Here is an 11,228-nt window from a genome sequence, read left to right on the forward strand (position 1 = left end):
AATTTTGGCAATAACGCTCCAAAACGTTGAAACACGTGAACCTACCGGTTCGAGAGAATTAAATAAATACAAATTGAAAACTAGGCTATTATTTCTTGATGTTTCAAGAATTAACTTGTTTACTAGAAGTTATATCCATTAGTTTAAACTCAGCTTATATTATTATAGATGTAGACAGGTTGTAAATCAGGCATAATTATTAACGTTACGTATATTGTTAGTTCCAATAAATTATTGAGTTCTGTTTCTAAGTTATATATATAATTAAAGATAAACTTTATTATTACTTTAATGTGAATAGAGAGTAGCAATAAAAATAATATTATTGGTTCCTAAACATTAGAAATAACAGTAACAGTGTTAAAATGGGCTATTGATATTAAGTATTCATTGTCTTGCTATAAGTAAAATACAATGAGATAAAACTAGTGTTGAAATTAAGCATTCATAGTCTGTTAGATATAATGGGTGCAATGACTAATGACGTAGACAAAAGTAGATCATAGAAGCTAATTAATACGTACAAAGGGTTGCTGAAGCGTTTAAAGTAAAAGGCCATAACTTAATTCTGTCAGGGATAGTGCCCAGAGTTAACAATGGGGATAACAACCTAAGATAAGTAGGTTACTAGCACTAAATGCTAGGCTTAGGTTAGTATGCAAAGATGAGCAGATAAGCTCGTTGGTCTTATAGGATCAGTTCAGTGGAAGAAAGGACATTTTTGGAATAGATGGTTTACATTTAAATAAGATAAGAGCTACAGCTATTAATTCAGCTGTAAGTAAAGTTTCAAACTAGAACTAGACAGTGATGATGGCCAAGAAAACTAAGTACAAAAAAAATAAGAGAAAGAGAAAATTTTAGCACAAGAAATGAGTATAGAGTAGTTATTAAGATACGCTTAAAGAAATGTAATAGATAACTTTAAAGCATTGGTAGGAATGGAAGATTTTGATGTGATGGGAATAGCTGAAACATGGTTAGACATAAACAATGTTGTTGACAGATGTTTATTTGATAAAACAGGGTTACAGGCTGTTTAATAGGGTTAGAGTATTAAAGAGGGGGAGTTGCTTCATATATAAAATGTGAGTTACATCTTGTTGAAGTTGAGGATATTAAAGACAATAGCAAGGAGTAACAATCCATTTGAGTTTCCATTAGTGAATATCAATGGAAAGGATTTTAGTGGAAATTTTTACGGATTACCAAATGATATTGAAGAAATTCATGAGAAACTTAACAGTGATATTAAAATTTCAGTTGTTATTGAATTCGTAATTATTGATAATTTTAATTTCAGGCGTAGAGATTGAGAAATGCTAGAGTCAAACTATAAGGCAGAAAGGCTTTTGGAAACTTTTCAAGAGAGTTTTCTTCTTCGATTAGGGAAGGAATCTACTCGAAACAATGCTATTTTAGAGTTATTGTTAACTTCAAACATAGAAATGATCAAAAGGGTAGAAACTTGGAATCATCTGAGTGCAAGTAATCATTGCTCCATTAGGTTCAATGTTTTTTTCTACGTGTGAAGGTAAGTAATAATGATACTTTGGTTACAAATTTTAAAATAACAAATTTATTTTGAAACAATACGGCAGGAATTATCTCTTGTGAATTGGTCAGCTGAGTTATTTCGAAACGCTGATCAGATGTGGAAATTATTAAAGATTAATATTTAAATATTCAAGGTAAACAAACGCATTCTTTATAGAAAGAAAAAGGGGACTGCAAGTGAAAAAATCAGAAGTTTCGTAAAGTTTGTTTTGAATTTCGCGCAAAGCTACACGAGAGCTATCTGTGCTAATCGTCCCTAATTTAACAGTGTAAGTCTGAGGGTCGCGGGTTCGCATCCCCGTCGCGCCAAACATGCTCGCCCTCCCACCCGTGGAGGCGATATAACGTGACGGTCAATCCCACTATTCGTTGGTAATAGAGTAGCCCAAGAGTTGGCGGTGGGTGGTGATGACTAGTTACCTTCCCTCTGATCTTACACTACTAAATTAGGAACGGCTAGCACAGATAGCCCTCGAGTAGCTTTGTGCGAAATTCAAAAAACAAGCAAACATCCGAACCCGCGATCCTCGGATTACGAGTTGAGTGCCTCAACCACCTGGTCATGCAGGGCCATTGGTAAATTGAAGCGAGATCAAATAAGACGACTGTATTAACTTTGATATGGTTAAGAAAACATGGGAAGATTAAAAAACGATAAGGCTTCTGGGCCAGATAACATTTCCACAAGGATTTTGAAGGAGGTATATGTGAACTATTTATAAATATTTTTTGTCAGTCCTTGAATAGTGAGCATGTAACAGAGGACTGAAACTTATGCTAATGTAACACTTTTTTTTATCATGGGAGGTGATAAAAACCTGTACCAGTAATTACAGACCCAGTAATCTTACATCATTTGTGGGAAAGGTTTTAGAAAGTCTGTTGAAAGATACTTTGCAAAGTCATTTAACAAAGTTTAGAATATTGTTGGATTCTCAACATGATTTTTCGAAGGGAAAAGTTTGCCTTACAAATCATTTGACATTTTTTTAACATGTTATTGCTTATGTAGGTGAGGGTAAATGTGTAAATTTGGTGTATCTGGATTTTGACAAGCTACTACATAGAATGCTTGTAAAATAAATTGTCTCTTTATGTGTGGGGGATAAGTTAGCAAATTGGATAGAATATTGACTGGATGCAAGAAAACAGAGGCTTGTTACGAACAGAGTTCAGCCAAACTGGATTAATGTCACAAGTACTGTACCTCAGGGCTCAGTCTTAGAACTCTTGGTCTTTTTTTTTTCTCATCAGTGGCATAGATGAATAAATACTCAATACATTATTTATATTTGCAGATGATATTTATATTTTGGGTGTTGTTGGCTGTGAAGGGGATATTTCTGATTTAAGAAAGGATTTAGATCATTTATTGAGTTGAACAAATAAATGGCAGATGGGATTTAATTGTAACAAATGTAAGATAATACATATGGATTATCATAAGTTAAATTATAAGCATAATTGGATAGAAATAATTTTTACAGTGCTATAAAGGAAAGGGATATTAATGTAACAGATGATTACTTTTTAAAACTATCCAAGCAGTGTGTCATTGCTGGTCGTAGAGAAAACAGGACTTTAAGTTGCATATACAGAAAGACTGAATACTACTCTAAAGAGGTTATAATTACATTCTATAAGATACTGGTTAGGCTACATTTGGATTATTGTGTTTATTATTGTTCTCCTTACCTTAGGAAAGGCATCGAAAGAGTCCAGAAAAAGACTATTAGGATGGTGCTTCGGATAAAGGGGCTGTTATACGAGGAAAGGTTGAAATCTCGTAGAATGTTTTCGCTTGATAAAAAAAAAAGAGTTTGGGTGATTTTATTGCGGTGTTTTATGATTGAGAAGGAAATAAATAGTGTCAATGCATCATTTTTTGTTTCATACTTAACATTGAAATAGTAGGACTAGGGGACGCAAATATAAATTTTGGCAGGTGAGGGGTCATCTTCGGCTGAGACAGTTTTATTTTTTTAATAGGGTGATTGTCCTTTGAAATGCATTGCCTTCAGATTTTGTAGAAAACGAAAATTTAAATGAGGTTAAAAAGAAGCTTATATGAATATGAATATGTATATATGTACATGAATCACGCGTCGCGCTAAACATGCTCGCCCTCCCAGCCGTGGGGGCGTATAATGTGACGGTCAATCCTACTATTCGTTGGTAAAAGAGTAGCCCAAGAGTTGGCGGTGGGTGGTGATGACTAGCTGCCTTCCCTCTAGTCTTACACTGCTAAATTAGGGACGGCTAGCACAGATAGCCCTCGAGTAGCTTTGTGCGAAATTCCAAAAACAAACAAACAATGAATCACGAGAATTGGCTTTAGGTTGTTATTGCTGTTAGTTTTTGAGAGGTTAGAGTGTGAAACAGCCGAGATGGACTAATAGGCCCCTGTTGCTCTGAAACATTATGTTGTGTTATGCTAAGGTGTTAGGTCGATTTATATTATTAAAACAATTAACAAATACCTGTGGTATATCTCTTGTAGAATAAAGTATAACACTGACAGTAAAGCAGGTGTGTAAAGATTTCAGTACAGAGAAGGTCAGGTTAAGGTGTGTGTCCAAAATTTTAGACGCGATGCCGTTCAAAATGCTCGGTACTTTCAGGTATGGGTGTGTAATAAAGAAATAAAGTTATTCCTTGACCTCTAAATGTTCCTGACTTGGTCGCTTAGGATAGGTGCGCTTAACGTGCCTTTCAGATTAAACAATCCAGCTCCATGTAAATAATAACAAAGTTTTATGACATGAATAAACACCAAAGTTACATCTTATGTTCATTCTACGATAGCTTCTGAATTTTACTAAGTAGTTAAAACATATTCCTGAACGTTGGTATTGATTAATTTTTACATACAATATAACAAGTCTGTTCTAATAGACAAAATTTCTTTCAGAACGACAATACAACACTCCACTGCACTTTTATTACATAAGAGTTATGTTTCACGACCTGTTGCCGCAAAAACGAGCTTCACGTTTTGGGACAATGGGTGCGCTATAAACTAAACGATCAAATTCCACTTTTCAGAGTAGCCCAAGAGCTAGCAGTGGGTCTTGACGACTAGTTGTCCTTCCTCCAGTCAGCCCGTACAAAATTAGTAGCTTCTATGCGCAAAGTTCTTAAACAAACAAATTCATATTATCAGAAATTATTTTACTTCGTTGGTTTTTGCTTGTAATAAAGCACATAACTGCACAATTGGTTATCTGTGCTCTGCCAATTGCGGGTATCGAAACCCGATTTCTAGTAGTATAAGTCCACAGACGTATCGCTGTGCCACTGGGATGCCAGCTCAGTTCACTTCAAAGAATGTCAGAATAACTTCAGTTATCTCTTTTTCTTTAATCACTTCAGTAACTAAATCTTGAACATCGCATGCGTCAACATAACACTGTAGTGACATGGATTGTCACATGTTACATAACATGTAGTGACAAAAATTTTAAAATGCCACCAACAAACTTGACATCCTGCTGATAGGGCAAAATAATAACCATATATGCACCACAATACATGGACATTGCCCTGAAAAGGGTCGGAGTAATATTTAGTTCACTCTGACCCAAAAATGAAGTAACCATCATTATCAAATACTGCAAGACCACATAAGTACGGGGAGGAGGATGAGGTCAAAAGAGAACCTGACCCTCCAGGGTACGAACATATCATACCCAATCACCGAGAGAGAGCAGAGCATTTCTATAGCCAAAAGTCCAATAGCATAGGGTCTGAGATCGTGGGATTCAGAGTAACGATCCTACTTAGCCAAATCAACAGTTCCGTAGGAATTATCATGAGCCTAAAAACAAAATGGAAATATTCTTTGTATTATTTGAAAACTCGAGAACAAATTACACGATCGGATTTCAAGTACATGCCTAGCACGTACAGAAATGTGAGCTCAGTGACCCAATTACTTAAGCAACAGTGTGACAGTTTCTTTAATAACTGCAAGTTTCCAATTCCCCTCTAAGGGATACATATACCCTGTTTTATGAAACAGTTTATAACATAATATAAGTTGCACTGTTTAGCAGTGGCCGTGATTTGGTTACAGACAAGAACAACAGGCTTGCATTCCGCTTTACTGCTAAAGGGTTACCATTTTGATGTTCACAAAATCTTGAAGTTTTTTTTTTATTTAGGCCAAAACTGTTAAAGTTAGTTCAAACTTGACAGTTTTTATAGCGTCTTGTAAATCCTTCATATTTTTGCATTTCTTCATTTCAAAATTTATGACATTTAAGTACATCTTTACGTGTCTGCATTTCATATGAAGTTTTAAATGCATTTGTTAAGTCCTATTTCTTTATAATTTGCTGGACTTACATAAGTTTCTTATACAGATTTCTAGTTCTGTAAATCATATCCTACCACTAGGTGGCGTCTGTAAAATAGTTTCGATTTTTTTTTTAGATAATGAAGTTATTTTACAAATATTTATTTTGACAAAATTTACTTTCACGGGATCGAGTTCCATCATCAAACATACTGGTCGTTTAAGTGTTAAGGCGTTATAATGTGACAGTCAAGTGTACTAATTCTCAGTAAATAGTACCCCAAAAGTTGACGATGGTATTGACTAACTGCTTTCCCTCTACTAGTCTATCACTTTAAAACTAGGGGCGATTAGCTCAAAGAGACTTTCAGTAGCTTTACACAGAATTCAATAAACAAACAGTACTTTTTAAGTGAGATTTATTACATTGGTGTTTCACGAAGTTTTAAAATAGCACATTGATGATGAATAGCTAATTGAAAATCTTGTTTATTATTCTCAATTCGTCAGAATATAATACCTATTTGAGCTGAAAATACTGATTCTTATTGTTCGTTGTATGTGTTACCGTTAGGGGGCATTGTGTACTTTATTTATTTAACCTGAAGCTAGAATCAATCATATCGTGCATGTATGTACAAACAATTCGGATGACATTAGATACGGCCGTAGAGTTGGATTTACATAACAATTAGATTAGACAAAATAATAAGTCATTATTTTGTTTGGAAGATAGCCTTAATTAGATCATATCTATTAAGGTTAATAAACTTATCAACTCTGCTTGTAAATAGTATTAGGTCTTTGTTGTATGACCATGCTAACACGACATTCTGTTTTAAAACCAAACATACAGTTACTATTAAGTAGCACGATACCATTAGTAAAATATCCCCATTAACAGTATGGGATTATTATGTCAGAGTGTTCTGTTTGATTTAGCCGTACTCTTCTGTTTATCACGGTGTATTTCTATATATTTCACAGATAATGCTAAATTATTAAATTGATTTTAAAGGTGCATTTTCATCATACAAATATATTACGTACGTTAATGGTACATTGTATGGCACTGAAAGACCAAATCACAAACATCGTTAAAAAAGGGCAGCAACAGCGGTATTCCTTTTTATCATAAAAGTTTTAATTATACTGTTCAATTAGGAAATTACAAGTTGCATATTCGTTCATAAAAAGTACGGCCTGTCATGTTTCTTTATTAACAAAACTTCAGGATTTGATTTGTAATTTTTTACTGTAAATTTCTCTCCTATGAATTGATTACATTATTTTTGTTATCTATATGCTCATTTGTATGTAGTTAACCACAAAACTAGACAATGGGTTGTCTGTGCTGTGCCCACTAGCACTATTGAAACAAGAGATTAAGCCTTATAAGTCCGCAGACATGCGCGAGCCACTGGGAGAAGGGTGGTGGGCTATTTCTTATTTTTCCAAATACTCTGCTATTAACTGGCATTCTTTCATTCTTAAGCGGATTACCTTGAAATTCGGTAGGGTTATATGTTTTAAGGTTTCAATGAGATAAAAAGTCAAACAACCCAAAATGTATATTTTGGGATCTTGTGTGATCATATTTATAACAGTCAAGACAAAGATGTGTACAAATATAAATCTTACACATTTTGAACCATTTTAAGAACTCACTATAAATTATAATTTTGATCTTTTCGGTAGACTACTCAGTCATATTTTGACCAATTTACACCGGATTTAGTAAAAGGACACTTTTCTTCAAGCTTCACATATCAACAAAAAAAAGTTGATTTATCCATTTCTAGTAATTACAGGGAGTAAAGTTGTTATAAAAAGCATAATTTTAGCGAATTTTGACAATCACTCTGCTGTACTTCAGTCGGATTGCATGGGATTTGGTACAATGATATTTTCTTACTGATACCAAGAGTGATATCGACAGTCTTTGATTTTTATTTGTTTTCTCGAATTTTCTAGTGTCAAATTTATCCTTGTTCGAAATGCGTGGTGGAGAAATGTTAGCCACTTAAATAACTTTGTTTGCTGTTACCAACAAAACTACACAATGCTCTATCTATTCTGTGCCTACTTACCACTGAGCCACTTAGGGAGCTTCAGAGTAATAATCTTCTGCGGTTAGAGATTTTCAATACTTCTAGTAACAACTTCATTAGTTATTAGTTACTTCCTTCCCTTTTTTGGATGTGAGCTATTACAGTAACCAATTTCCTTTGTTGCTACTTTTGGGTTTTTTCACCACTACACTCTATGCATAAGTAGCTGTTACACAATAATGTTTGGCGAATCGTTTTACTCTTGATACAAAAATGGTTTGTTTGTTTTGAATTTTCACTCAAAGCTACATGAGAGCTATCTGTGCTGGCCGTCACTGCTTTAGCAGTGTAAGACAGACAGTCATTACCACTAACCGTCAACTCTTCGTTACTCTTTTACCAACGAATAGTTGGATTGACCATCACATTATAGCACCCTCACGGCTGAAATGGCGAGCATGATGGATATGATTGGAACTGGAACCCGCAACCCTCAGATTATGAGTCGAGCATCCTAACAACTGGGCCATGCCGGGTCTAGCAAAATGGAAGAATCTACAAGTTCGTAGTACTGACATGTCACATAATTACTTTAACACTTTTTGTTCTCAAGAGTCTCGGAGGTTTCTTCTTCTTATTTAGCATGTCTACTTCTTTGTAGTTCAACCTTTTTTGCCCCTCGTTTAACACTATATATATTCACTCATGGTGAGCCTTTTATTAGACACACAAAGATACAAGATGGATTGCTATAGTCATAGAAATTCAACTTTTATGTGCAAAAGCCTCTTCTGTAGGTTGAAAAACTTCTTGCATTTTTTTCTGATTCGAATCCATATCCCATCAAACATGCTCGCCCTTTCAGTTGTTTTGGAGTTATTATGTGATACTCAATACCACTATTCTTTGGTAAAAGAGTAATCCATGAGTTGGTGGTAGGTGGTGAAGACTAGCTGCTTCCATCTAGTCTTTCATTGCTAAATGAGGGACGGCTAACGCAGATAACACTCGTGTAGGTTTGCGCAAAATTCATAACAAACAAACAAACTTTTTTCAGATTTCGCACTTATTTCGTAAAAAGAAAATCTGATCCTTACTTTTGGAAGACAGATATTAACGGAGAGTTTTACTAATCAGCTCAATTCTAGACAGAGTGATGAAAATTATGTAGTAACATGCAATGTATTTTTAACCGCAGCGTAATGGCTCCGAGTTTTTTGTATTTTTTTACAGTCCAGATCTTATTACAGCCGTGGCTATTGAAGATCTCCTCTTATTCTGTTATCATTGTCTTTTGAAATAAACCTGTCGGCTTTTGACGCTCATGGCTCCTAAACCTAGCAGACATGTGATGTAACTGATATAAAAAGTTATTTAAAAGATTCTTTAGGTAAGAAAACATAAAGATTTAAAAGTCAGAATTAACCCAATGTCTTGTAAGTAGATTTTAGATATATATACAAAAAGTTAAGTAGTTTATATTAGAATGGTTTTCAGTATATAAATCATAAGAAAACTGCAATTTATGTAGAATTGTAGCGAAATTGGATGTGTAAGAATTATATTTGGGACATTATTTTCCCTTTCATAGGTAATGTCACAATGCCCAAAACTGATCGCTTTTGGAAGGGTATGTAACAGTTTCCATAGTAAAAATTCATATATTCGAGTAAAAAAAATGTGTTTAAAATTTTCAAAATACAAATATCCATTGCACTAGAGAACAAAGGAATACGGATCAACTGGGTAGATGAAGACCATCCACCTACAACAAGTTATACAGCAGACATAATGAGAAAAATGTGGTATCTTATAATAGGTGAAAATCCATAAACATGAAAGTAATTGTAACTAGCTCCAGACTCCAGTGCACAGCATAATCAAGAAGGGTTTTTGTTTGGAAAAGTAATAGAAGTCATATGCACCGAAGTTACTTCTACAACGTATTCTTTTAACTGTCCCATATTTCGAGAAACTGGAGAACAGAAGGATTAATCTTTATATTCCACACGAAAACATACCAATCATGTTGCAGAATGTTGTTCTAGAAATTTCTGTGTGATCGGACTGTTGACACAGGCACTGAGAAACCATCGTCCTCATAACACGAGATAGCTTATGAAAAGCAGGCAGGGAGGAAAAGAGTGCTTTTAACAAGACAACCTTTTGACAGAAACTTGCAATGAAACTATGGTTCGGAGTTATTGTCAAAGGGACATAGCCATCAGGTAGAGCATGACCTGACATAGCGACATGGACTATTATAACAATTATGACGTTGTGAAACCCCAAAATCCTCTTAATATAAGTACCTAAGAAAAACGTAAGTCATAAATTACATAAGAATCCATATTAAAAATTCAGCCTGTGTTAGTGCAATAAGTTAAATGTTCTTAATAAAGAGAGTTCTAAAAGGAAGAAGTTGCGAGTGTTTAAATTAACCCCAGGCATATTCCTTTACTATTTTAATAATAGTAACTTGTGTGATCACAAGTATATTTTTTGTGGAAAACACACTGCATGTTTTGACAGTATATCAGTCTATCTTATTTCTTAGTTATTTGTAATGTAGTTAGAAATAACTTCGAAAAATAACCAGCTGGTTGTATATTGCATGCATTTTGTACTGGTTGTATGCAGTTCACGTCATTTGCATGAGGCGCGCTAAGATATGTTTTCTGCATGCTAACAACGGTTTTAGAAGTTCGAGAACTAATTTGCATCGCCTTTACTTTTAACCATTGTAATTTTTTTCACTTCATGTATGAACCAATAATTCAACAATATGCAAATGTAACTAAACTTGAAATAATATAAAGATTGTCATAAAGTGATAACAAATCTACTTACAAAAACTGACATTAAATGTAAAAATGAAAGAGGGGATGAGTAGATCTAAACATTGAAACAACTCGTAAAAATTAAAAGTAACAGACAGCATGTTAAACATTTAGCCAAGTGACCACTATCAGAATCTGGATATAAAACGCTCAGTTCATTATTGCCTGACGAAGGCTCTAGCAAGATGGCCAAGAGCTCGCAAAAAAGTCCGTGTATAACTTTATAAGTTTTCTTCCTTTGGACAGTTTATAGATATTTGCCTTTTAGTGGTCGTTTAATATTCAGCTAAATGTCTTTTATCATTATTACCTGATCGTACAGAACGTTTTCAATCGTGAGAATTTTATTTATTTTTTCCTATAAGTTTTCTTTCTTAACATCAATCAGAACTTCACTTTTGATTTGAACCTATTCCGATGTGTTATGTTAAGCCTCTACATTTTCAAGCTTGTCTTCTTGAAGAAAATATGAGAACGAAAACC

This window comes from Tachypleus tridentatus, chromosome 9, assembly GCF_004210375.1.
Source record: "Tachypleus tridentatus isolate NWPU-2018 chromosome 9, ASM421037v1, whole genome shotgun sequence".
NCBI lineage: Eukaryota > Metazoa > Arthropoda > Merostomata > Xiphosura > Limulidae > Tachypleus > Tachypleus tridentatus.